Source organism: Bos taurus, chromosome 21 (assembly GCF_002263795.3).
Source record: "Bos taurus isolate L1 Dominette 01449 registration number 42190680 breed Hereford chromosome 21, ARS-UCD2.0, whole genome shotgun sequence".
NCBI classification, from domain to species: Eukaryota; Metazoa; Chordata; class Mammalia; order Artiodactyla; family Bovidae; genus Bos; species Bos taurus.
Window position 1 is genome coordinate 28,980,106 of NC_037348.1, and position 24,345 is coordinate 29,004,450.

The following is a 24,345-nucleotide window of genomic DNA, read 5'->3' on the forward strand; positions in this document are numbered from 1 at the left end:
TGGTTCCCTGGGACTGCTGTCACCATGGAGCCTGGTACTGACCTGCAGGTGCTGCTGGGCCTGTTCACCATGAGGAGACCTCGGTCCAGTTAAGTGTGACTTGCTACACATTACAAACCAGCAGGCCAGGGCCCAAAGCCCTCCCTTCTGACTGTCCTGCCTGCTCACTCGCCTGGCAGAGGGCCGTCACCCTGCATCTCAGACTCAGGTAAGCCATTGGGCGAGGAGCCTTTCAGCTGGGTGCTGCCGCTGACACATGGGCCCGTGTGGACCCACCAGCCTCGAGTGTGCATACAGTGCCGGCGCTGGTGTGATCCATGCTGCATGGTCTTTGCTGGCTCCTTCTGCTTCACACTGAGGCTTACTCCTGAGTCTCCATGGTGGAGGGAAAAACCCATCCCTCCCCAGGGGCCGCACACAGTCCTTCATAGTCTGAGGCTTTCCCCTAGATGGGCCCTCCTCCCCCTCCCCGTGGGTCCTGGTTCACCCAGAGCTGGAGGCCTGGAGGGTGCCGCCACCTTCTTGCTCCCGTGCCTCCTATGCTGTCTGTAACCACGCTTCTGTCTTTGGCCTCCTGTTCCCCCACTTCTCCCCGTCCAGGGCATGTAGACCCTCCTGCCCCTTCTACTGCCTTCTGCTCTGGCCAGACCCCTCACTCTGCACTTGCTTCCTCGTGGCATCCTTGGTGCTGTTCTGTCAAGCGAGAAAGGCTCTCTCCTACAACCCTCCCGGTCAGTGCCTTGTCCTTCCTGGCTGGCTGCTGCTCTGCAGCCATGCCCCTGGGCTCCCAGGCCTCTGCAGTGCTGTCTGCCGGCCACTGGGCTCTGTGCTTCGTGGGCACCTCAGTTCACACCCATGGTCTGGCTGCTCCTGGAGATGAGGTCCGATGGAGCTGTCTCTCTGGTGCAGAGCCGTCGGCCCAGGGCAACCTGTGCCTGGCAGACATGCCCACATTGATTCAGACTGTGTTTGTTAAGTGCTCCCCTGGGTGCTGGGCCCTCAGAGTCAAGGGGAAGGCGCCCCTGGAAGAGCCTCTCGTGGGGGGCAGGGTGCAGGCATTGTGACTGAGCACAATCAGGCTCCTCTCAGTATCTGGACAGAACCATCTCCCCTCCACCGCTTATCTGGATCCCTGCTTCTGGGAATCTCTCGGCGGGCCCTTCCCAGCTCCATGGTACGGGGGGAGGAGCTGCCCTGTGATGCTGTAGCTGCCCCCCAGTCTGGTCGGCTATATACCCCGGCCCCGCACCACCCTATAGGGTCCCGTCATCCTGCCGAGTCCTGGTCTCTGTGCGGTCCAGTGTCTCTGCTTGTGGAGTGTTGCAGACCTGGCGGCAGGCATGAGGCCCTGTCCAGCACCGCACAGAATGGGATGAGCAGCCATCAACTCTCGGGAGGGAGCCTTGTACTCATGGGATGGGACCGGATCTGCAGCTTGAGTTCCCATGGTAACCGGCCCATCAATGCCCTCAGTGTCAAGACGGTGGGACCGTGGAGAAGAAGAAACAGGCTCATTGTCTCTGCCTTGGCCGCTTGGGCCCAAACCAGACACACTCTGCAGGGCTGGACAGTCCTGGCCACTGTGGGGCACAACCTGGCCAGAGAGGGGCTGTGGGCTTCAGCTTCCTGACCTCCCTGGAGCCTCATGACTTCCTGCCCCTGGCGCCGTCTTCCTTGTTGGTCTGCTCAATGGGAGAAAGGGCCTGTCTGCCACAGGGGTGAATAAACCGTGTCCAGTGTCGTGGTTGGGTGCTTCCCATTTTGTTTGTGCTCTGGTTCTCAGAGATGACCTCCTGTATTCATTACACCAGAACCATCATTGCCTGTGAAAGGACCTGGCCCACCCTGTGATCCTTGTCAGATGCCCCAAGGTGGACAGTTGGGGCAGGAGGGAGCAAGGGGCAGGGTTGGGGAGCCCTCTCGTCAGATAAAGGCCTAAGGTCCCCTGGTCCGGAGAAGAGGCTGTTCTTCCACTCACCCATCATAATCCTCCAAGTCGGAAACCAGGGCATCACTGGGTTCCCCTTCCTCCCTGGTGCCCGTCTGCAACTCCTCTCTGCCTCCTGGTCGTGCCTGCAGCCTCCTCTCTGCGCCTGGGTTTCTGCCTCCCTGCGCCGTTCCCCACCCCAAGCTGTTCGTTCCCTGCTTTGAAATCACAGAGGCTCTTCTGTAGCGGAGCCTAACTGTGTGGCCCTTGGGAGTGAGCTGTCCCCCCTGCCCCCTGCCTCTCCATCCCCACCCAGAGCCCTCACAGTTGCCAGACACCCCAGCTGGTCCAGACCTTCACTGAGCTGGAAGTGTGCCACATGCCTTTTGTTTCTCTGCATCTGCTGTTTTGGGGCTGCTGCTTTAACCTGGGCACCCGTTCCCGTGGAGCCCACCTGGAGAGCCTGCCCCTCTTCAGGACTAACTGAAGTGCTGTTTCCTGCCCTGTCTGCTGCCTGGTGGGGCAGTGCTCTGGTCTTCAAGTTCCAGGGCCCTGGCCTGATAGGGAGCCTGTCTCCCTGCCACCCCGCAGCCTCTTGTGGTCTGGCCCCAGGCCCGCTGTCCACTCCCACACCACCTCCAGAAGCACCGGGGGACTGGGTCACTTGGCCACTGGGTCCCAGGACCTCTGTCACGACTGCCACCAGTTGGCTTTGAGCTGCCCTTCTTGTTCACCAGGCACTGCTCTGATCATCACCCCTGAGCCCTATTAACCCTGTTACACAGATGAGCAAGCTTAGGCACGGAGCAGTTGAGTAACTCATTGAGGCTCAGGCCCCTTAGAGCAAGGCTTTCCACGGAGGCAGCTTTCATTCCAGCATCCACTTTGGGAAAGGGTGCAGAGAGCAGGTGGCCATGGGGCTGCAGTTGGGGTTTCCTAACTGGTGAGGCAGAGGGTGCAGTCCAGGCAAAGGAAAGACTGAGATATAGCAGTGCCTCATGTCCAGAAGATGCTGGCACCCTCCCAATGAGGGGCAGGGCTGAGCTGCACGTTCAGACCCTCCCTTCTTACCAGCTCCCTGGGCTAGGGCCTCCCTTCAGAGGCTTAGGAGTGCTAGCGGTAAATAATCTGCCAGTGCAGGTTAGACCAAGAGACATGGGCTCAATCCCTGTGTCGGGAAGATCCCCAGGAGGAGGACATGGCAACCCACTCCAGGATTCTTGCCTGGAGAATCCCATAGATGGAGGAGCCTGGTGGGCTACAGTCCATGGGGTCACAGAGAGTCGGACATAACTGAAGTGACTAGGCCCACATTCATGTGCAGGAATGAAGGTGGCCCATAGCACTCCTGACCTCTAGAGTCTGAGAGTCTCAGGGCAGGGAGCTTCCCCTGGACGCCTCCCATGGCCCATTGAAGCCCCCGTGTTTTCCACCTTGGATGAGAGTAGAGAACTGTCCAGCAGACACCTAGCCAGAAACCAGAACCGCAGAGAGGGGCCTTTGTGACCCAGGGTGGCACCCAGAGTGGCCTGGCCTGGACATGAAACTGTATGGTTACTTGATTTTCTTTGTGCAATACCAAAGAATACAGTATGTAGAAAAGTTGGAAAATATGGAAAAGAGCAAAAAACTCTGAGAAAAGATCATTGATAATTCTACGCCTATCCCAGATAAACACTGTTAACATTTTGGGCTGTGCCCTCTTATCATTAAGCTTTTTAGACTGTGTGGGTATGTGCATATGTGCATGCATGTTCGTTTGTATATCTGGGTATATGGGTGTACACACACATGTACAGACAGTTCTAGGCCGATGGTGTTGCACAGTTGTTGCAGCTATACCTCCTGGGTCTGTAACTGTTTTGTGGTGAAATTTTTAATAAATGTTCAGTGCCCTGGTGGTTCCTTACCTAATCTTGCCTGACATTTAGGTCAGAGGATTCTTTGTGAGGTCATATTGCTGCTGATGGAGAATGCCAGCACTGGGTGGGGTGATGCACAGGTTCCCCGCCCTCTCTTCCCCCGCACCTGCTGCCAAGCCTCTCCCACCTGGTTCCCATGCTGGTTACACCCCAGCCCCATCCTGCATCACCCACCTTGCACAGGGTCCCATACTTGATGGCATGTGTCAGTCTAGCTCACAAGGATTCTATGAAGCACTTTTTCCTTATTTGATAAAGCTACTGGTATGCTGTGTAAATATCCTCCCTTCAAAGAGAATTCAAACAGTGAAAGATAGATGAGGAGAAGGACCCCAGATCCCCTGCCTCTCCTCATCCCATTCTCAACTGACCCCTCCCCCAACACCACCCGCCCACATGTTACTGTCCGTGTGTCCTGTTTTCACGGAGGGTGAATGGGCCATGCCAGATGTACCCAGCAGTACATTTTGGAAAGCTCTCTACTGAAGTACGTAGAGGTCTACCTCCCTCTTTTGAAGTAGTTTTAAGCTGTTGTATTGAAGCCACATATTTGGTTACAGCATTGCCTTGTTCATTCATGTTATTTTATTTTTCTCCAGGTTTTTTTTTTCCTGTATCATAAACAACATTGCAGTGATCATTCTTGTTCCTCTTCTCTGTATGAGAATTTCTGTAGGCTACATAATAGCAAAAACAAATACGAGTAGTGAATATGTAAGTCCCCTACATACAAACCTTCAAGTTGTTTTTTTCAAAGATGTGAATGTGCATTCACACGTCCACTTACGTGACTTAGTTCGTGCGTCTGGTGTATGCTGTCACGTGCATGCCTCCTCTACACGTGGTTGTGCTCTTGTGCGCTTGAGTGTACAGTCCTGTACAGAGGACAGCAGTGCAGCGTCTTTATTTCAAGCCCAGGATGTCCAGAAGCAAGTGTTAACGCAGTGGTGATACTGCTGGTACTACCGTACTTTCAAGGTACTGTAAGATTAAAATTGTTTTCTCTACTTTTGTGTTTGTTATCTGATATTTGTATGAAAAGTATTACAAACCTATTACAGTGCACTACTATATAGCCAAGTGTGTTAGTTGGGCACCTGGGCTTACTTTGTTGGACTCAGGAACAAATTGGACTTAATGATGGTCCTCTTAGAGTGGAACTCGTCTATATGTTGGGGACTTACTGTAATAATCACAGATACCTCTTGAGCCTTATTATGTGCTTTCCCTGAACTGACTCATTCAATCTTCTTAAGAACCCTGCAAGTAGGTATTGTCATTATCCCCTGTTTACAGAGAGGAAGCTGAGGCACAGGAAGGTTAAGTAACTTGTCTGTGATTGCAGCGCTTGCCCATACCAGAGCCAAAATCTGAGCTGAGGTGGTCTGGCTCCAGAGGCCAGGGAGCTGCTGAGGCAAAGCTGAGTCCGTGGGGTGGGGGTGAAGCGGGGCAGGGCTGGGAGGAGGGAGTAAGGGGTGGTCCAGGCAGGTGGGGCCGGGTGACACTGCCCACCCCTAGAAAGTAGGTGGGAGACCAGGCCCTCAGTGGTCCTCTGGGGGAGATTGTCAGTACTATTCTCACAGGTAAAAATCAGCTCTCATGGTTGTTTTAATATGCTTTTTTTTTTTTTCCTGATTACTGTTAAAATTAAATGCTTCTTCATAAACTTATCAATCATTTCAATTCCTCTCTGAAGGATTTGTTTATATTCTTTGCCCATTTTTCCAGTGGTTTATTTTTCTTTTCTCCTGATAATCTGTAGGTGCCGTCACTCTCTTGTGGTTATGAATCTTTTGTCTGTAAATAGATTCTCCTGTGTCACTTTTCTCTGAATGTTGTTCAGAGGGTGTGTTGGCTGCTTGTTTTTGGAGGTAAAATGCACAGTTGCCATTGTTTGCAGGGCTTTGGGCTTGTCACTCATGTGACTGAGTGAACAAGGCAGGGTCCCTGTCGACAACAGAAGAGAACTAAGTAACCATTGCCAGAGGAATAGTACAAGGAACACACAGGTGGGACCCGCCTGCTTTAGGATGACAGGAGAGTGGGGCTGGTTTTCCCTGGGAGGATCAGGGGTGGCTTTGTGACTAGTGGCTTTGGAGCCAGACCTTGAAGGTCCATGGTTGTCAAAAGCAAAGCAGGGAGAAGCAGGGAGCAGGCTGGCCTGAGGGGGAGTGTCATCCTGCATCCCATGGGGGAGAACCCAGCTGGCTGGCTCGGACAGAGGCATGGTCACGGCGGGGCTGCTTCCAGGCGTGTGTGCAGGGTAAGGAGAACCACTAGGGCTGTGGGCCAGCAGCGTGGGAGCCTCTGCCCATGCTGGGATGAGGGGATAGAGGGAGGGGGAGCAGGGTCAACAGAGCCTTGTGGGCGCCAAGGCAGCGAGGACGCGGCACCCTCCTGGCGCCTCCCACTGGCTGAGCCCTGAGAGGTGTGCTGTCAGGAGGGGTGCAGGGCTGGGCGAGGAGAGGGGGATAACCAGGGGAGCCTGGCGGGAAGGGGAGCATAACTTGAGGAGTAAGGGACGTCCTGGGTGTGGTGTCACCAGAGGTACAGCAGGCATTTGTCGGGTGCTAGTGTGAAGCCTGACACTGTGCAGGGGACTGGGTGGGAAGGTGCATCGGGCTGGCATCGCCCCTGGGACACTGCCTCGGTGCCATTGATAACTGTCCACATGTCCTTTCGCATGCCTGCAGCCCTGTCAGACCCCATGTACCTGGATCTGTGCCTCCTTGCCCCAGTCAGAGTTTCTTTCGGTCTGTCCGACTGAGGACAGAGTTCACAATGGGAAACTAAGTCCGTTTCTGGCCACTTGGCACTTCGTCTAACACACAACTTGGTCTTTGGTTGTTTTCCTAAACATAAGCAAGTTTATATAAGAATCCCTCCTTGGGTTCTTCTTGGTTAAGCCTAATTTCTATAAAAAGGAAAGAAACCTTACTTCTGTCCTGCCCTCAAAGTAGCCATTCATGCCTGAGTTTGTTCACAGTCTTATGCACGTCTCCTAGTTTCTCTCTTGCAGGAATGTGATGCTGTCAGCCACAGGCCAGCAGCAGGACTTGCTTCCATGGCTTAAGCAAGTTTCTGTGCCACAACTTTCCCATCCCAGAGCCTCACACCCTGCATTTAAGCACGAGAGGCAGAAGCCCATTTATGGGAATGAACGCTCTTTTCCTGGAGTTTCATGTCCTTACACAACATGATCTCTCTGCTACTTTCTAGGTTTTTTTGTTTGTTTGTTTTGTTTTTAGTTTTCTTTTTCAAGGAATGTGGTTTTCTACCTTCCTCTGATACATGGACACACCAGGAAGATCAGAAAACCAAATTGTTCCTTTTCACACCAAATAGACCTGAAATCCAAAGGATTTCAGAGGTAGAATGGGTTCGCTGCCCCTAGAAGTTCATCTCTGAGACTCTTTTCCAGGCCCAGGACTAACCACCTTGCATGATGACAAGCTGTGTCACTCTTGTTCCAGCCAAGGAAGTGCATTTCCAAAACCTAACCAGGAGCATCTTTCCACTTCCCACCTTTACTTTTACTCTCAAAGGGTCTTGCATGTGTTGGTGTTTTCTTCTCATGTCAGAATTTCAATTATTCCATAGAAACGCCTGTCTTCAAGCCAACTGGTTTTAAAACCAGCTGTCACTTCAGTCGTGTCTGACTCTTTGTGACTCCATGGCCTGTAGCCTGCCAGGCTCCTCTGTCCATGGGATTCTCCAGGCAGGAATACTGGACTGGGTTGCTGTTTCCTTCTCCAGGGGATCTTCCTGATGCAGGGATTGAACCCGTGTCATTTCCATCTCCTGCATTGGCTGCTGCTGCTAAGTCATGTCAATCATGTCCGACTCTGTGCGACCCCATAGACAGCAGCCCACCAGGCTCCCATCCCTGGGATTCTCCAGGCAAGAATACTGGAGTGGGTTGCCATGTCCTTCCCCAGTGCATGAAAGTGAAAAGTGAAAGTGAAGTTGCTCAGTCATGTCCGACTCTTCGCGACCCCATGGACTGTAGCCCACCAGGCTCCTCCGTCCATGGGATTTCCCAGGCAAGAGTACTGGAGTGGGGTGCCATTGCCTTCTCCTCCTGCATCGGCAGGTGGATTCTTTACTGCTGACACCACCTGAGAAGCCTGAAAGTTGGTTTTACTTTCTAGCAATTGGTTCCTTTCCTGAAGTTCATCACTAATAGTCTTTGAGCATGGTCTGAGCTGATGGCTGTGCCAGCCTGGGCTTGTCTTGGGGCCAGGCAGTCGCTCAGCCTCCTCCTGGGGTTGCCCCTGTGCAATGAGAGTTCTTTTCTCCTGGCAAAGCCGAGGAAGTTGTTTGTGTGTTTGCCACTGCTTCCCTCCTGTCTGTGTCTGTGTTTCACTTGAACCGTGTGGTTGGGATGTGTGAGTTAGGCTCCAAGTCTCCAGACAGGGCTGCATTCCTGCATGCACCCTGGGCTTGGAAGAGATGCTCAAAGATTGTTACAGACAGTGCACGCAGGCCCCAGGGAATAGCCATCTCACCAGAACTGCCCAGTCCCTTCTAAATGATGCACCTTTCTTCCCAGGTCTTCTGGGGGAGGTTTGTGAACATTGAGCTCAGTTTGATTTCTGTATCCTAACAGAAATCTTCATAACAGAAGATGACATATTGGCTGCTGTGACCAGCCTTCCTGTGGCCAGCAGGAGCTGGTGCCGTGGTTTCCCTGGCAGGTCGTGGAGCTTTGCTGAGGGAACCAGACTAGTATGTGTAGCTGTCTGTCAGAGCAAGTCACCAGCTGCCTGACCCCTAGCTGGTTTCTCAGAAATCAGGAGTGGGGGAGCACTTCTGTTTTCTCCCCTAGAGGATTATGGAGTTCCCTGGGTTGTTCAGCTTGTTTATCCCAATTCTTTGAGTGTCTACTACGGTCCACCAGTAGAATGGATAAACAATGTGTCACGTTCCTACAGTGGGCATCTGTCCTCAGCAGTAAAGAGAAGACAGTTGGTATGTAACAGCAGGGTGGGCCCCACAGACTCTGCAGAATGTAAGAGAAGGCTTACACCAAAGAGTCATCTGATTTCATTTCTTGTTGTTCAGCCACTCAGTTGTGTCCAACTGTATGTGAGCCCGTGGACTGCAGCATGCCAGGCTTTCCTGTCCTTCACCATCTCCCAGAGTTTGCTCAAACTCATGTCCATTGAGTCAGTGATGCCATCCAACCATCTCATCCTCTGTCATCCTCTTCTCCTCCTACCCTCAATCTTTCCCAGCATCAGGATCTTTTCCACTGAGTTGGCTCTGCATCAGGTGGCCAAAGTATTGGAGATTCAGCTTCAACATCAGTCCTTCCAGTGAATATTCAGGGATTATTTCCTTTAGGTTTGACTGGTTTGATCTCCTTGCCGTCCAAGGGACTCTCAAGAGTCTTCTTTAGCACTGCAGTTCAAAAGCATCAATTTTTCAGCTCTTGGCTTTCTTTGTAGTCCAACTCTCACATCCATACGTGACTACTGGAAAAAACATAGCTTTGACTGTACGGACCTTTGCTGGCAAGTGATGTCTTTGCTTTGTCATACACTGTCTAGGTTTGTCATAGTTTTTCTTCCAAAAAGCAATCGCCTTTTCATTTCATGGCTGCAATCACCGTCTGCAGTGATTTAAAAATCAAGTTTGTCACTGTTTCCATTGTTTTCCCATCTATTTGCCATGAAGTGATGGGACTGGATGCTATGATCATAGTTCTTTGAATGTTTAGTTTTAAGCCAGGTTTTTCACTCTCCTCTTTCACTTTCATCAAGAGGCTCTTTAGTTCCTCTTCACTTTCTGCCATAAGGGTGGTGTCATCTATATATCTGAAGCTGTTGATATTTTTCCTGGCAATCTTGATTCCAGCCTGGGCTTCATCTAGCCCAACATTTCACATGATGTACTGTGCATATAACTTAAATAAGCAGAGTTCATTTCTAGAACAGGCAAAACCCACCTGTGGGAGTGGAATAGCAAGTAACATGTGGACTGCCTGGAGAGGGGCATGGGGAGGTATTCTGTGCTGATGGCGATGTTCTCTGTCATGAAGGGGATTTGGGGTCATACAGGTGCAAACATTTATCAAAACTAAACAAATTTATTTATCTCACCGTATGTAAATTTTACTTCAGAGGAGAAAAGTCTGTGAGCAAACGCTGAACTCTCCTGATGGTGTGGATGTTGAGATGTTTAGGGGAAGTGTACTGTTACTGTATTTTACTTTGGATGCACCAGAAGTAAGAGCGATTGACAGATAGACAGAGGCCTGGATACACAGAAACGTGAGTCACTTCCGTGATTATGTCAGTGGGGCAGTCAGAGTGGTGGGTGTGTGGGTGTTTGCAGTTCTTTCAGCTTTCTGTATGTTTGTAAATTTCCACAGTAAATGTTGGGGAGGAAAAGACTCTTAGGGGTGTGGTGGGCATAGGGCAGATTCAGGAGAAATCCCCTACTGTCCTGATAGGCTCGTCAGTTTGTGTTCAGAGATAAGGAGGAGAAGCCTAGTGGTTTAGTGGGGCAAAGAGGTCATCAGAGAAATCCCGTGGAATCTGTGCTTGGGGGACGGACGCTTTGGTAAGGTGAGCTCTAGGGTCATGCTCACATCTGGCAGGATTACTGTGGCTCTCTGAGCCCAGGGACAGAGAGATTCGGCCAGGAGAGAAGCACCCAGGGCACAGCGCTGTGCGGAGGCCTGCCGTCTGAGGGCCTTCCTGCAGAGGGGAGATAAGCCTTCCACAGACAGCCTGGCACCGTGGTGCGGGTCTGGGTTGCTGGCCTGCTGCTTATCTTCTCAGGCCTGTTCTGCGGTGCTTCTATAATTACAGGATTTGAATTATCGTACAGACTTTTTAGCCCCCTTTTTTAAATCATAGAAGTTATTATTTTTTTAATCACCTGCAATTTGAAAACAATCAGCAATTGCTAAAAAGCTTTCTGGAAAAGAAGGCAAAATGATACATTGATCTCAAAGATGTAGTGTGACCTTCAGGTAACAATGAACATTTGATGTTAATACGAACAGCCATTGAAATCGTTGTGAATGGGAAAGTTTGTTGTCATCAGCAGTAGTAGCTGTGAGAATGGAGTAACCATTGGTGCCATTGGTGGAAGCTCTTGTGGACCCAGGCAGTGTTGGATTGAACCAGACTAGTGGTGTTCTGGTGGGGGGCTGCCCTATGCTGGGGCCGTGCCCCTCCTTAGTGAGGGGCTGCCCTAGACCAGATGCGCCAGAGACCACCAACGTCAGGCTTCTCCCAGAGCCTCTGCCTAGGGAGGAAGCTCCCGGTCTGCTGGTAAGTAATTTAGGGCATGTGTGAGAAGCGGGGGTAGGGAGAGCAGAGAAGAATGAAAGCATTATTCTAAGAAGCTGATCTTATTTATAGATTCTCCTAATTCTATTAAAATGAAGGCCGGAGGGTTATAAAACTTGGAACACATAACACAGAATAGCCATGAAAGGACGTTAAGTGAAAATAGGGAACAATAGTAAAATGAGAAGACAGTGTCGACAGGAAGAGGTGACGGTTTTCTGAAATAAAATTGTCCTAGGGCACACTGTATGGGTAGAGTGAATTAAAATGAGGAGAGAACTTGGAAGGAAACAGAAAACATTTCATAATGAAAAGGGGAAAGTGTTAGCCGACTCAAGAGGAAAACAAAGATTACACTAATTACATTAAGCGACAAATAAAATGCCATCGTTGTAAAGAGAAATAAAACTAATTAAATACTTAATGTGCTTTAAGAGGGCTTAGCAAAATAAAATGTATCAACTGTGATAAAATATGTAGACAGCCGTGATTTTCCTGCTTTGGCCCAGCAGCTAGGATAGTGCCCGACCTCCTGCATGTAAAACAAGGGATTTTTTATTCCTGACATAGCACATTAATGTTTGTATGTCATGAAACAAAATAATGAGCCCCTCGTATTATTAATAGAAAAGCTGGAATCAAACAAATGCTTTTAAATGAATGAGTTTATGAATGAATAAGGAGTTAAAAAATACACGCTCAAAATGGAAAGCAACAGAACCACCTTCTAAGATAAAAATCTGACAAATGAAGATGTGAAGGAGGTGTTTCTCTTTAGTGCCAGTAACTTAAGCTCTCTCTGCGTTTTCTGCTGGAAAGCAGAGTTACTGGTACCCCCGACAGTCAGATGCTTGGAAAATGCCAGGTCTGAAGTGAACATGGATGCGTGTTAATGCTGATAATCTTATCATCACCACCTTGATGTCTGTTAATACCAGAAGAGAGGGAAGTGGCATGTCCTTTCAGTGTTAGGCCCTGGAGTAGGAGAACACCGTCTGTAGGGCTTCAAAGCTAGCCAAAGGTGTCATGGAGAAGATTTCAGACATACTGCTCCTTTTACCTTTTGTCTTTTTTGAGGGGAAAAGATGAGCTGATGTGAAAAGTTTAGGATGGGAAAGGTAGAAAAAAGCCAGACCAAGAAAGAGCTGATGAGCCATTGGGTAGCCCGGACATCCGGGCCACAGAGCCTGCCCACCAGTTCCCAGGGAGACACCTGGTCAGTGGCCACTCCAGCCAGCCCACGTGGTATTCGCCCTCCTCAGCCATCCCCCTGCCAGACTCTTGTCCACCATCATGATGCTAAAGAGGACACTCCTGCTTGGAACTAATTGGTTAATGATCCTCTTTGGAGGATGAAAGAAGAGTTTAGATTCAGTAAAACTTATTGTCAATTAGCCAGTGTGGGCACCTGGGAGCCAGTGGACAAGCTCACGAAGGAATAGTTGTTGCCTGGACATGGCAGTTGGGGCGTGGAGTGGCTCTGTGACTTGGCACGGCTCTGTGATGCCCATTTGCCTGTTGACTATAACCAACAGGTCCACTTTCACCCCCATGGAGAACGGTGTGCCTGGAAGTGCTGAATTTTATCCTTTTCTCAAGCCATTCTCAGTCTGGGCATCACTCAGCAGGGCCTGCACAGAACCCAGACTCTCCTGATTCAGAGAACAAGAGTCAGACTGGGGCTCTGGGACAGGAGACACGAGGTGGGTGGTTTTCTCTTCTGCTGCTCCTCCCCACTACACCTGTTTTCCACTTTATTGAAATGTTGATCAATTTTGATCTATTTTGATCTGGTAGCTCTTGCCATCAGAGCCAGTGGCCAAAACAGGCTGCAGGATTGTTCTAATCCCAACACTTTGTCTGCAGTTGGTCAGCGGTCGATATCTCTGGGTCTCAGGTCACACACCGATCTGTAAAGTGTGGTTGTAATCATCACTTTCCAAACAGCATTCTCATCTGGCTGTTGTGAACATTGTAGCATGGACTTCTTCCTGTGTGACTGAGAGGGCAGACATTATCAGTGCAGCCGTTCGTGGGCTCGCTGGACTGACAGATGCTCTGCACAGGCCTCTCTTGTGGACACTGACCCTCCAGCCCAGGGCCCACCCCCATTCACCATTACCTGCTGTGGCCCCTCAGCTACATCTTGCCTGGGTGGGTTCCATACTGATTCTGGAGGAGCCACGGAACACTGGGTGTTTGTGGCATCCTGGGATCACCGTCTACCTTGGGCTGTGAGGGCTGAGCTATCAAAGGACCAGATTGCTTTAAGCAGTGGTCTGAAAGCTCCCCTGCTGATACTGGAGGGTTTTCATTCTGCCAGGGAATAGGACAGTGTGCCAGCAATTTCAGAGCATCACAAAACAGTAGCTAGGGATCATTGAGATACTAAATGAGAGGATGGTGCCTGAAACAAAGGGGGCTCTGACCTACCTTCTGTGGGAACTCAGAGGGGACCATGGAGGCAAACTGGTCTCAGGACTTGGTCTCTAGCCAACAAGACACCTGCATCAATAACTAACCAGTGGAATGTGCGAGGTTGTCTGAGAGGTGTGGAAGTGATACTGGAGGACTGGGCACTGGGGATCACTTCTACCTTATGAAGGAAAATAGTGAGGAGGATGAAGACAGGATGGGGAGAAGGATGAGGATGATGGTTAGGTTGATGTTGATGGAGAGGAGGAGGAGGAGCATGTGGAGGGTGATGGTGAGGATAATGGTAGGATGAGGATGTGGACGATGGTAAGAATGATGAGAATGGTGATGGGGAGGATGGAGAGGATGATGGTGATAGTGACGGTAAGGGGAATGAGAGGAGGAGGAGGATATGAGGAAGAGGATGATGATGGTGATTATAAGGGTGATGGTGACAATTATAAGAGTGGTTAACTCTTACCGGGCCAGAACCTACTCTAAGTGCTTTACCTCCGTGACTCCTTACAGCCGCCTCCTCACAACGGATGCCCCTCCGGCTCCCATGTGACGGATGAGGACACAGCACAGAGAGGTTCAGTGATGCATACAGTTCAGATGCGGCAGAACCAGAGCTGACTGCACACTCACTTCTTTGTTACCTTTGAAACATGTTATTCAGTGCATATAAAATATTTCCCACAACATATATGTTCATTATTAAAAAGCATAAAAATAGAACTATTGACACCACCACCCAGCCCAGAAAGTAGACGATTATCAACATTACTTACGTATTCCTTTTTCATCTTTCCACTGTTAAAAGGTAAACCAAGGCATATTAAAAATTTTAAGAATTTATGAGAGCAAAAATCGATTTGAATCAGGCAGCACCAAAGGGGAAGTGAATATTAGTGCTGTGTGAACACAGGAGCGAGACTTTTATAAAGGAGAAGCAGAAATAAAGTGAGGAAGTGATCTGATTGGCTGTTGCTTCGGCGGCTGCCTTATTTGGGAAAGCTTAGTTAGCTAATCCTGATTGGCTGCCCTTAGGTTTTGATTTCTTAACCTTGAAGCATTTACAGGCTTGGGTTTGGTTTGCTTACCTGGGCTGCTAAGGCAGTAGAGTCACCTCAGCCTAATGGCCTCCTTGTTTAACTAATTTAACCCCACCCTGCCCACACCTCTCCAGCCCCACAGGGTAACCACAGTCCAAACAGTACGTGTGTCACAGGTGTAGGTATGCTTAGACTGTACCTTGCTTAGTTTGACTTTTGAGCTCTGTGAAAGTGAAGTTCTGTAAAAGCTGAAGCTCCAGTACTTTAGGCCAGCTGATGTGAAGAGCTGACTCATTGGAAAAGATGCTGATGCTGGGAAAGATTGAAGGCAGGAGGAGAAAGGGGAGACAGAGGATGAGATGGTTGGATGGCATCAGTGACACAATGGACATGAATTTGAGTAAATTCTGTGAGATGGTGACGGACAGGAAAGCCAGGCATGCTGCAGTCCATGAGTTCACAGGACACTACTGAGCGACTAAACAATAACAGCAACAAAAAATGATATACTGTATGTGTGTGGTGTTCTGGGACTTTCTTTTTTTTTCACTTAACATCAAGTTTCTAAGGCTCAGCTACATTGTAGCCATAGCCCCAGCATAGCTGTGGTTCATTTCACTTCTCTACAATATTCTTCAGCCAGCAAATCATCATGCGCATGTCCTTCTCCCAGCAATAAATGAATGTGATTTCTACTAAGAACAGGGTTGCTACAACAGCTCTGTGCAGGCCCTCTGGTTTGCGTATGTCAGAGTTTCTCTGAAGCACGTGCCTAGAATTGGGATGACTGGATTTTTGTATACTGAATACCAGTGCTTTTTCAGTTACAAGTGTAGGAAATGACATTTCCAAGTTTGTGAATTTTTAAAAAAATCTTGTGTAGGTGTCTTCTGATTAAATAGGAAAATTAACTGTTACATAATTGTATGCATCAGTCTTTTCTCTTTTTTATAGCAGTTTTATGAAGGTATAATTTGTGAGCCATATGACCTGTTTAAAATGTACAGTTCATTTTGTTTTTGTTAGTGTATTCATATATTAGAGAGGGCTTCCCTGGTGGCTCAGAGGTTAAAGCGTCTGCCTGCAATGCTGGAGACCCAGGTTCGATCCCTGGGTGGGGAAGATCCCCTGGAGAAGGAAATGGCAACCCACTCCAGTACTCTTGCCTGGAGAATCCCATGGAGGGAGGAGCCTGGTAGGTTACAGTCCACAGGGTTGCAAAGAGTTGGACACGACTGAGCAACTTCACTTCACTTCGTAGAGTTGTGCTACCATCACTACAATCAGGTCTAGAGCATTTCATCACCCCAGAAAGAAACCCCACACCCACTGGCTGCCACGCCCCATCATGCCCTGGCTGCCCCAGCCCTAAGCATCAACTAATCTACTTTCTGTCTCTACAGAGTTGCTTACTCTGGACATTTCACATGATGGAATGATAGAGTGTGTGGTCTTTTTTGTGACTGACTTCTTTCCCTTAACACAATGGTCCCCAACCTTTTTGGCAGCAGGGACAGATTTCATGGAAGAGGAGGGGAGGGTGGTTTGGGGATGATTCCAGCACATCACATTTATTGTGCACTTTGTTCTATTATTACTACATTATGATATATAATGAAATGATTATACCACTCACCATAGTGCAGAATCAGTGGGAGCCCTGAGCTTGTTCTCCTGCACCTGGATGGTCCCATCTGGGAGTGACAGGAAACAGTGACACCCCAAGTGTGTTGCTTATGTCTTCTCTGGAATCTTGTGTTGGTTGCTGTCATTGCAGAAAACCCCGATTCACAAAGATGGGATACTGGAAATGGAAGCAGGCTTTTCAGTGCTTTTGTGCAATCTCAGGATATTCTGCCTTGACTTTAATTCAGAATGTATGGAGATTTGAAGTTGTCTCAAACATACTCTTTAGGCCACCATCATTTGTGATCTCAAGCAGCTGATCTTCTAGCACAGATAAAGTCAGTTCATCTGGCTTATTCACAGGTGGGTGGCAGATCCATGCATTCTCAGTCTGGGGGTCTTTCATGGTTGGAAAATAAGGCTCAAACTCTTAGTCTCTTTAAAAATCTCTGCTACTGTTTGAAACATCAAAATCCCAATGTTCATTCATCGCCCCCATAATTCCAGTTTGACTTTGAATGCAGTCACTTCATCTGCCAGCTTGAGCACAGTTGTCATTCTTCCCTGGAGTGATAGATTGAGTTAGCTGAGCAGGTTGAATATGTCACAGAAGTAAGCAAGTTTTGTGACCCATTCTGTGTCACTGAAATGTGCTGCCAGTGGGGGCTGCTTTTCTAAAAGAAATGTTTTCACAGTGTGGAGACCCACATTCAGAAGCAACCTCTTTGACGTGAGTAGTGAAACCCAGAAGCCATTCAGTCATGGCAGCTGCTCCATCCGAGCATATACAGACACAAAATGACCAGTTCAGTGTTCTGATATGTGATCATTTAGAGGCTTAAATAGTTCTGCAGCTGTGGTGTTGATTGGCAACAAAAGTGCACATAACACAGTCTCCTGCACATCCTCCTGAAAAACATCTCCCACAGAAACAGGCATTGTCTTGTCAACACAGGTGGACTCATCAGATCTCTCTGCTAATGATAATCTGTATTTGTAACTGCTCCCCAGCACTAGCCTCACTGCTTCAGCTCCATTTCAGATCATCAGATGTTAAGATTCTCATAAGAAGCAAGCAACCTAGATGCTTCACACGTGCAGTTCATAGCAGGCTTCATACTCCTGTAAGAATCTACTGCCACCACCTCTGACAGGAGGCGGAGCTCAGGTGGTCATGCAAGTGTTGGGGAGTGGCTGTAAATACAGATGAGGCTTCACTCGCTTGCTCGCTGCTCACCTCCTCCTGTGCAGCCTGCTTCCTAACAGGCCACAGATGGGTACTAGTCCATGCCCTGAGAGTTGGAGACCCCTGCCATAGCATGCTTTTAAGATTCATTCATTTGAGTATGTTCCAGTACTTTATTCTTTTTATTTCCAAATAATATCCCAAATATTCCTCTGTTTGGATATACCAGTATCTGGATATTTTATTTGTTTGTCAGTTGATGGAAATTGAGGTTCTTTTTGCTCTGCTCTTTTGGCTCTTGCAAGTAATGCTGCTGTGGACATTGGTAAGTTTTGTGTGGAGCTATGCTTTTACTCCTTTAGGGTTATATGGAGGAGTGGAATTGCTGGGTCGTGTGGTAGCTCTCTTTGACCTATTGAGAAGGCACTGGATTGCTTTCTAAAGTAGCTCCATCACTTTACAACCTCTCCAGCAGTGTATGAGTTTTCCAGTTTCTCCACATTCTCATCAACAACACTTGCTATCATCCATCTTTTGTGTTGTACCCATTCTAGTGCTGTTATAGTTGTGGTTTGCATTTTCCTGATGGCCGATACTGTTGAGCATCTTCCAGTGGGCTTTTGGCCTCTTGCATGTCTTCTCCAGAGAAATATCTGTTGAGATCCTTTGTCCATTTATAATTGTTTTGTCTTTTTATTATTGCATATTTTAGACACAAGTCCCTTACCAGGTATGTTATTTGCAAATACTTCCTCCCATTCTGTGGATTGTCTTTACATTTTCTTGGTGGTGCCCTTTGAAGTACAAAGATTTTTTTTTTAATCCGTTCTTTCATTCTCTGTCTTTTAATTGGTATATTTAGTCCATTCACATTTAAAATCATTGCTGATATCATTGGCTTAATATCATTTGTTCTTCTTCCTGCTTTTTATACTTCCTCTAATTATAATGGAGCGTCTTAATAATTCTGTTTTATTTACTGACATAACACATCAATTATACTTCTGTAAAATACTTTTTTTTAGAGATTTCCTTAGAGTTCACTGTATATATTGTAAACTAGTTTATGTCCACCATCAAATAGCCCTGTGCCACTTGAAAGGTAGTGTAGGCACCTTGTGATAGAGTCTTCCTGGTTTCTCCCTCTTGCCCTGGTGATGCCAGACTTCAGGGGGACTTCAAGAGCACTTCCTGTGCTCTTGTTGAAGAAGCCCCTCCGTACCTGAGGTCAACAGTCTCTCCCATGCTATCCATCAGTGTCGCAGAGGGCAGCAGACGGCACTGTGGCCTTTCCTTTAGAATAGCCCCATCCTAGCACCCCAGAGCAGGTCAGGGCGTGTCATCATTCCCTGGCACGTGTGCTAGGCTCTGTGTTCTGGAGCTGGGAAGTGAGCCAGGAGGTCCCTCGGGGGCACTGGACACACTGTCAGGCAGACCCAGTCCATAAACAGAATATAACAGAATGTTGCCATCCCATCACCCCAGAGAGGTCCCTCGGGGGCACTGGACACACTTTCAGGTGGACCCAGTCCTTGGACAGAATATAACAGAACACATGGAAGGTTGTGTCAGTTCAAGGCAGATCCTGTGGGCCAGGGTGGTATTTCAGGGATGTGGGACCAGTGTGGATGCAGAGCTTGAGTCTGATGTCCACCGGGAGGTCTGGGTGTCCCCAGTGTACCCCAACCTGAGAGGGGTCTGAGGGCGTGGGGGAAGGCCCTCACTCACGCCAGCTGCTCTTGCCCAGTCCTCCCCTGAAGGCAGCTTGTGTTCCTGTGGTCACCGAGGGGCTCTGGGTCTGGGCACTGAGATCCTGGGGACTCTATTGCACGGTGCACAGTGGCTCAGTGGGCTTCAGCTTCCACATGGCAAGGGGCTGCCCCTCTTTTCCTGGGTTCACGCCACCTCTGTCATCACCTCACCCCCTCCTGGCCTCCGTCAGCTGTGCCTGCCACTGGCCTTGACTTCAGAATCCTTGGTTCCCACTGAGAGGTGGTGGGGTGGAGCAGCCCTGTCACCTGCCAGACAGAGAAGACAGCTACCTGGAGCCTGTAAGGGACGCCACCTGGCTCCCAGGCATGCTCTTACCCCTTGGTGAGCAGTTTCCAGGAGACTGATCCCTTCACTTTTACCCACTGACACCAACCGCAGCAGGGACGACCCTTTTAGAGATGGAGATGAAAACCTCTGACACAGGCCTGGCTGTTGGATGTGTGAGCCCCTCCCCCACTCCCTGGGGACCCAGTGTCTGTGCGTCTTGAGAGCCACTGCCCCATGGGTGTCCTTAGTTCCAGCACCCTGACCTCCCCAGCCATCAGCTTTGGTTCTCTCTTGATGCTGATTGGCTGGTCTCGGCGACTGTAAACACGCCCTGCATGTCTGAGTTATGTGTTACAGGTCCTGGTGTGGGGAAAGCATTGGGTCAGTTTGGCCCTGTCTGCGTGGTTTACATCCCCTCAGCCTGCTCTCTCTGTGCAGGCTCTCCTGGTGCACAGTGACTCCCCCAGGGCAGCTCCATGACCTCTGGGGCCCATCTCATGGATGGGTGTGGAGCGGGGGTGTGGGCTGGGTCCAGAGGAGGAAAGGCCCTACTGTGAGGGACACGGGGACACACCTTTTGCTCACACTGGTGGGAGGGCTGCTTCAGTAGATAAATGAAGTCAGGTCTAATTGTGACCAGTGTGTCTGACGGGCCCACTTCTTCCCACTACCTTTCCCAGTTGTTATTTCAAAGTGCTGTGCATTGTGATTTTTTTTTTTTCTTTTTGACTCTGGAACCTTAAAGTTGCACTCTGGGGTGCAACAGTGGCCTGCTGGTTCCCCACATGTGTTCTTAGTTACTGATTTATGGATTTTAATTCCCCTCCTCCCTCCCTCCCCCACCGTGTGCTCTCTAAAGCCATAAGCAGAATCCACCCGACTTTACAGGCTTTGCAGTTACAGTTGTCAGGTTGCCAGGCACCTGTTCTCCCCAGGCCCCATGCACCTCCTGCACTTCATCTCATGTATCAGTATGTGTAATCACGGATGCTCTGGATTTGCGTGTCACCCAGTGCCGTGGATTACCCTGAGTCCTACACGTGCACACACCCAGTCCCAGCAAGGTGGTTGTCTCAGTACTCCAAGAATGTGTACATAGCCCAATCTCAGGATCCCCTTTTGAGGGACTATTTTAGGATCGCTTGCAGTAAGGATTGCTTTATGAGTCAGGATCTCAGCAGGAGAAATTAGGGTACTGGGAGGAGGGTAAATTGATAGACTCACTTTTCCCCAGGTGTGGATGGAGTTCAGAGAAACCACCCGAGACTGTTAACAACAGAATTGCTTTTATCCCACAGCCCCAAAGGGATAGAGTGAGAAGTAATGGAGCCTAGGAGGAGAGATGGCCTTGACCAGGTGCCTTGAGAAGAGCCACAACTTCCAGGGAGACACAGCAAGCTTAGGAGACCCTACAGGGAGAGCCAGGGGAGTAGCTCGGCCGTGTTTACTCTCCTCCATCCCCGCTCTGCTCCCTTCCCAGGGTTTTCCAGGACCAAACCGCACCCTCAGCCAGAGGGTGCAGAGCTTGCTGACACAGTCCTTGTTCCTGGAGCAGAGAGCCAGGTGGAAGAGGTTGGAAAGGAGATGTAGGGAGCTAAACAGAAGATATCTGGCCCATTCCTGTAAGTTCTAAAAGCTTTGATTTGATGTCTCACACTTAAATACTTACTCTGGCTTGAACTTGTTTTTGATGTGAAGAAGGGATTTAACTCCTTCCACCCAGTCCTGTATAAATTTCCAAGCACCATCAGTTTCTAAGTCCCTCATTTTAATTGATGTTTCTGATAAATCAAGTTCAGTATTTGCGTGGGTCTGTCTCTTTTCTGTTCCCTGGGTTAATTTGTCCCTGACCCAGTGCCTCATCACCTTTCTTGCTGAAGCCTTATAATAAAACTTGATGTCTTGTCCTTTTCCAGGAATATCTAGGCTATTCTTGGGCTGTTGGGTCTAACATGTTGGCTTTGAATCAATTTGACAGGTTCCACAAAACAAATAAATCCTGTTTGAAATTTGCCAGAACTTTTATATAAATATATAAATCTGTTAGATGTGGTTGTTATATCTTTCTGATATGGGGTCTCCCTGTCTGTGAACATGGTATGTCTGTTTATTTAAGTCTCCTTTAATGTCTATTAGCAAAGTTTTGTAACTTTCTATATATAAGACTTACATTCTTTTGTTCAGTTCCTCAGTTGTGTCCGACTCTTTGCAACCCCATGGACTGCAGTACACCAGGCTTTGCTGTCCTTCAGCATCTCTTGGAGCTTGCTCAAACTCATGCGCATTGAGTCAGTGATGCCATCCAACCATCTCATTCTCTGTCATCCCTTTCTCCTCTTGTCTTCAGTCTTTCCCAGCATCATGGTCTTTTCTAATGAGTTGACTCTTCAGATCAGTTGGCCAAAGTATTGGAGCTTCAGCTTCAGCATCAGTCCTTCAGTGAATATTCAGGGTTGATTTCTTTTTGGATTGACTGGTTGGATCTCCTTCCAGTCCAAGGGACTCTCAAGAGTCTTCTCCAATACCACAGTTCAAAAGCATCAATTCTTTGGTGTTCAACCTTCTTTATGGTCCAACTTTCACATCCATATATGACTACTGGAAAAAAATGTAGCTTTAACTATATGGACCTTTGTTGGCAAAGTAACATCTCTGCTTTTTAAATACACTGTCTAGGTCTGTCATTGCTTTTCTTCCAAGGAGCAAGTGTCTTTTTAAATTTCATGGCTGCAGTCACTGTCTACAATGATTTTGGAGCCCGAGAAAATAAAGTCTGTTATTGTTTCCATTGTTTCTCATCTGTTTGCCATGAAGTGATGGAACTGGATGCCATGATCTTAGTTTTGTGAATGTTGAGTTTTAAGCCAGCTTTTTCACTCTCTTTCACCCTCATCAAGAGGCTCTTTGTTCCTCTTCACTTTCTGTCATAAGGGTGGTGTCATCTGCATATTTGAGATTATTGGTCTTTCTCCTGGCAATGTTGATTCCAGCTTGTGCTTCCTCCAGCCCAGCATTTCACATCATGTACTCTGCATGTACGTTAAATAAGCAGACAATATACAGCCTTGACGTACTCCTTTCCAATTTGGAACCAGTCTTTTGTTCCACGTCCGGTTCTAACTGTTGCTTCTTGACCTGCATACAGTTTTCTTAGGAGGCAGGTAAGGTGGTCTGGTATTCCCATCTCTTGAATAATTTTCCACAGTTTGTTGTGATCCACAGAGTCAAAAGCTTTAGCATACTCAATGAAGCAGAAGTAGATATTTTTTCTGGGATTCTCTTGCTTTTTCTATGATCCAACTGATGTTGGCAAATTGATCTCTGCTTCCTCTCCCTTTCCTAAATCCAGCTTGAACATCTGGAAGTTCTTGGTTCACATACTGTTGAAGCCTGGCTTGGAGAATTTTGAGCATTACTTTGCTAGCATGTGAGGTGAGTGTAGTTATGTGATAGTTTGAACATTCTTTGGCATTGCCCTTTTTGGGATTGAAATGAAAACTGAGCTTTTCCAGTCCTGTAGTCACTGCTCAGTTTTCTAAATTTGGTGGCATATTGAGTGCAGCAGTTAAACAGTATCGTCTTTTAGGATTTGAACAAGCTCAACTGGAATTCCATCACCTCCACGTACTTTGTTTGTAGTGTTGCTTCCTAAGGCCTACTTGACTTTGCACTCCAAGATGTCTGGCTCTAGGTAAGTGATCACACCATTGTTCAGTATATGGATACCTTAAATTTTTTATATATAGGAATTGCACATTTTTTGTAAATCACTGCAGATGGTGACTGCAGCCATGAAATTAAAAGACTCTTACTCCTTGGAAGGAAAGTTATGACCAACCTAGATAGCATATTCAAAAGCAGAGACATTACTTTGCCAACTAAGGTCCGTCTAGTCAAGACTATGGTTTTTCCTGTGGTAACGTATGGATGTGAGAATTGGACTGTGAAGAAGGCTGAGCGCCGAAGAATTGATGCTTTTGAACTGTGGTGTTGGAGAAGACTCTTGAGAGTCCCTTGGACTGCAAGGAGATCCAACCAGTCCATTCTGAAGGAGATTAGTCCTGGGATTTCTTTGGAAGGAATGATGCTAAGGCTGAAACTCCAGTACTTTGGCCACCTCATGAGAAGAGTTGACTCATTGGAAAAGACTGATGCTGGGAGGGATTGGGGGCAGGAGGAGAAGGGGACGACAGAGGATGAGATGGCTTGATGGCATCACTGACTGGATGGATGTGAGTCTGAGTGAACTCTGGGAGTTGGTGATGGACAGGGAGGCCTGGCATGCTGCGATTCATGGGGTCGCAAAGTGTCGGACACGACTGAGCGACTAAACTGAACTGAACTGATGGTACCTTAAGTTTTCTAGCAGTTGTTGCTAAAAAAAATCACCCAGTTGACTTTTTAAAAATATTGTTCTTATATCCAACCACCTTGCTGTAAACTCCCTTATTCTTTCTAGTAATTGGGAATGCTTTCAATATTTCCCTGTTAAGATGGATACTTGCTGTTTGTTTTTATAGATAGCTTTTTACCAGGTTAAGGAATTTCCTTTCTCTTTATAACTTGCTAAGAGCTTCTTATCATATGGGTGTTGAATTTTAGCAAAAGTTCTCCTGCTTCTCCTTTAATCTTGTTCATGTAATGATTACGTTTATTGATTTTCTAATGTTAAAATACCCTTGCATTTCTCAGATAATCTAAACATGGTCACAGTGGATTATTTTGTTTTTGCTTTGCTCAATTTGGCTTTCTAATATTCTAGTTAAAAGTTTTCTTCTGTATTCATAAAAAAAATGAACCCATGATATATTCCTTTCTTGTACTGTCCTTGTTTGGTTTTAATATTAAAGATTTTCTGGGCTTAGAAAAT

At 48.0% G+C, this 24,345-nt stretch overlaps 1 protein-coding gene, 1 long non-coding RNA gene and 1 other non-coding gene across 5 annotated transcripts in view; 2 read left to right on the forward strand and 1 right to left on the reverse strand.

The window, feature by feature from the left end:
• Positions 1–24,345, forward strand: part of PCSK6 (proprotein convertase subtilisin/kexin type 6) — a 211,276-nt gene that overhangs the window by 47,720 nt on the left and 139,211 nt on the right. The gene's annotated exons all lie outside the window — the stretch shown is intronic.
• LOC101906554 (uncharacterized) lies at positions 11,801–14,749 on the reverse strand. The gene is made up of 3 exons (XR_003031412.2): positions 14,360–14,749; positions 14,079–14,227; positions 11,801–13,152 (listed from the first exon to the last, which is right to left on the reverse strand). It is a non-coding gene; the product is annotated as an uncharacterized lncRNA (long non-coding RNA).
• TRNAC-GCA (transfer RNA cysteine (anticodon GCA)) lies at positions 15,674–15,745 on the forward strand. The gene has a single exon. It is a non-coding gene; the product is annotated as a tRNA-Cys (tRNA).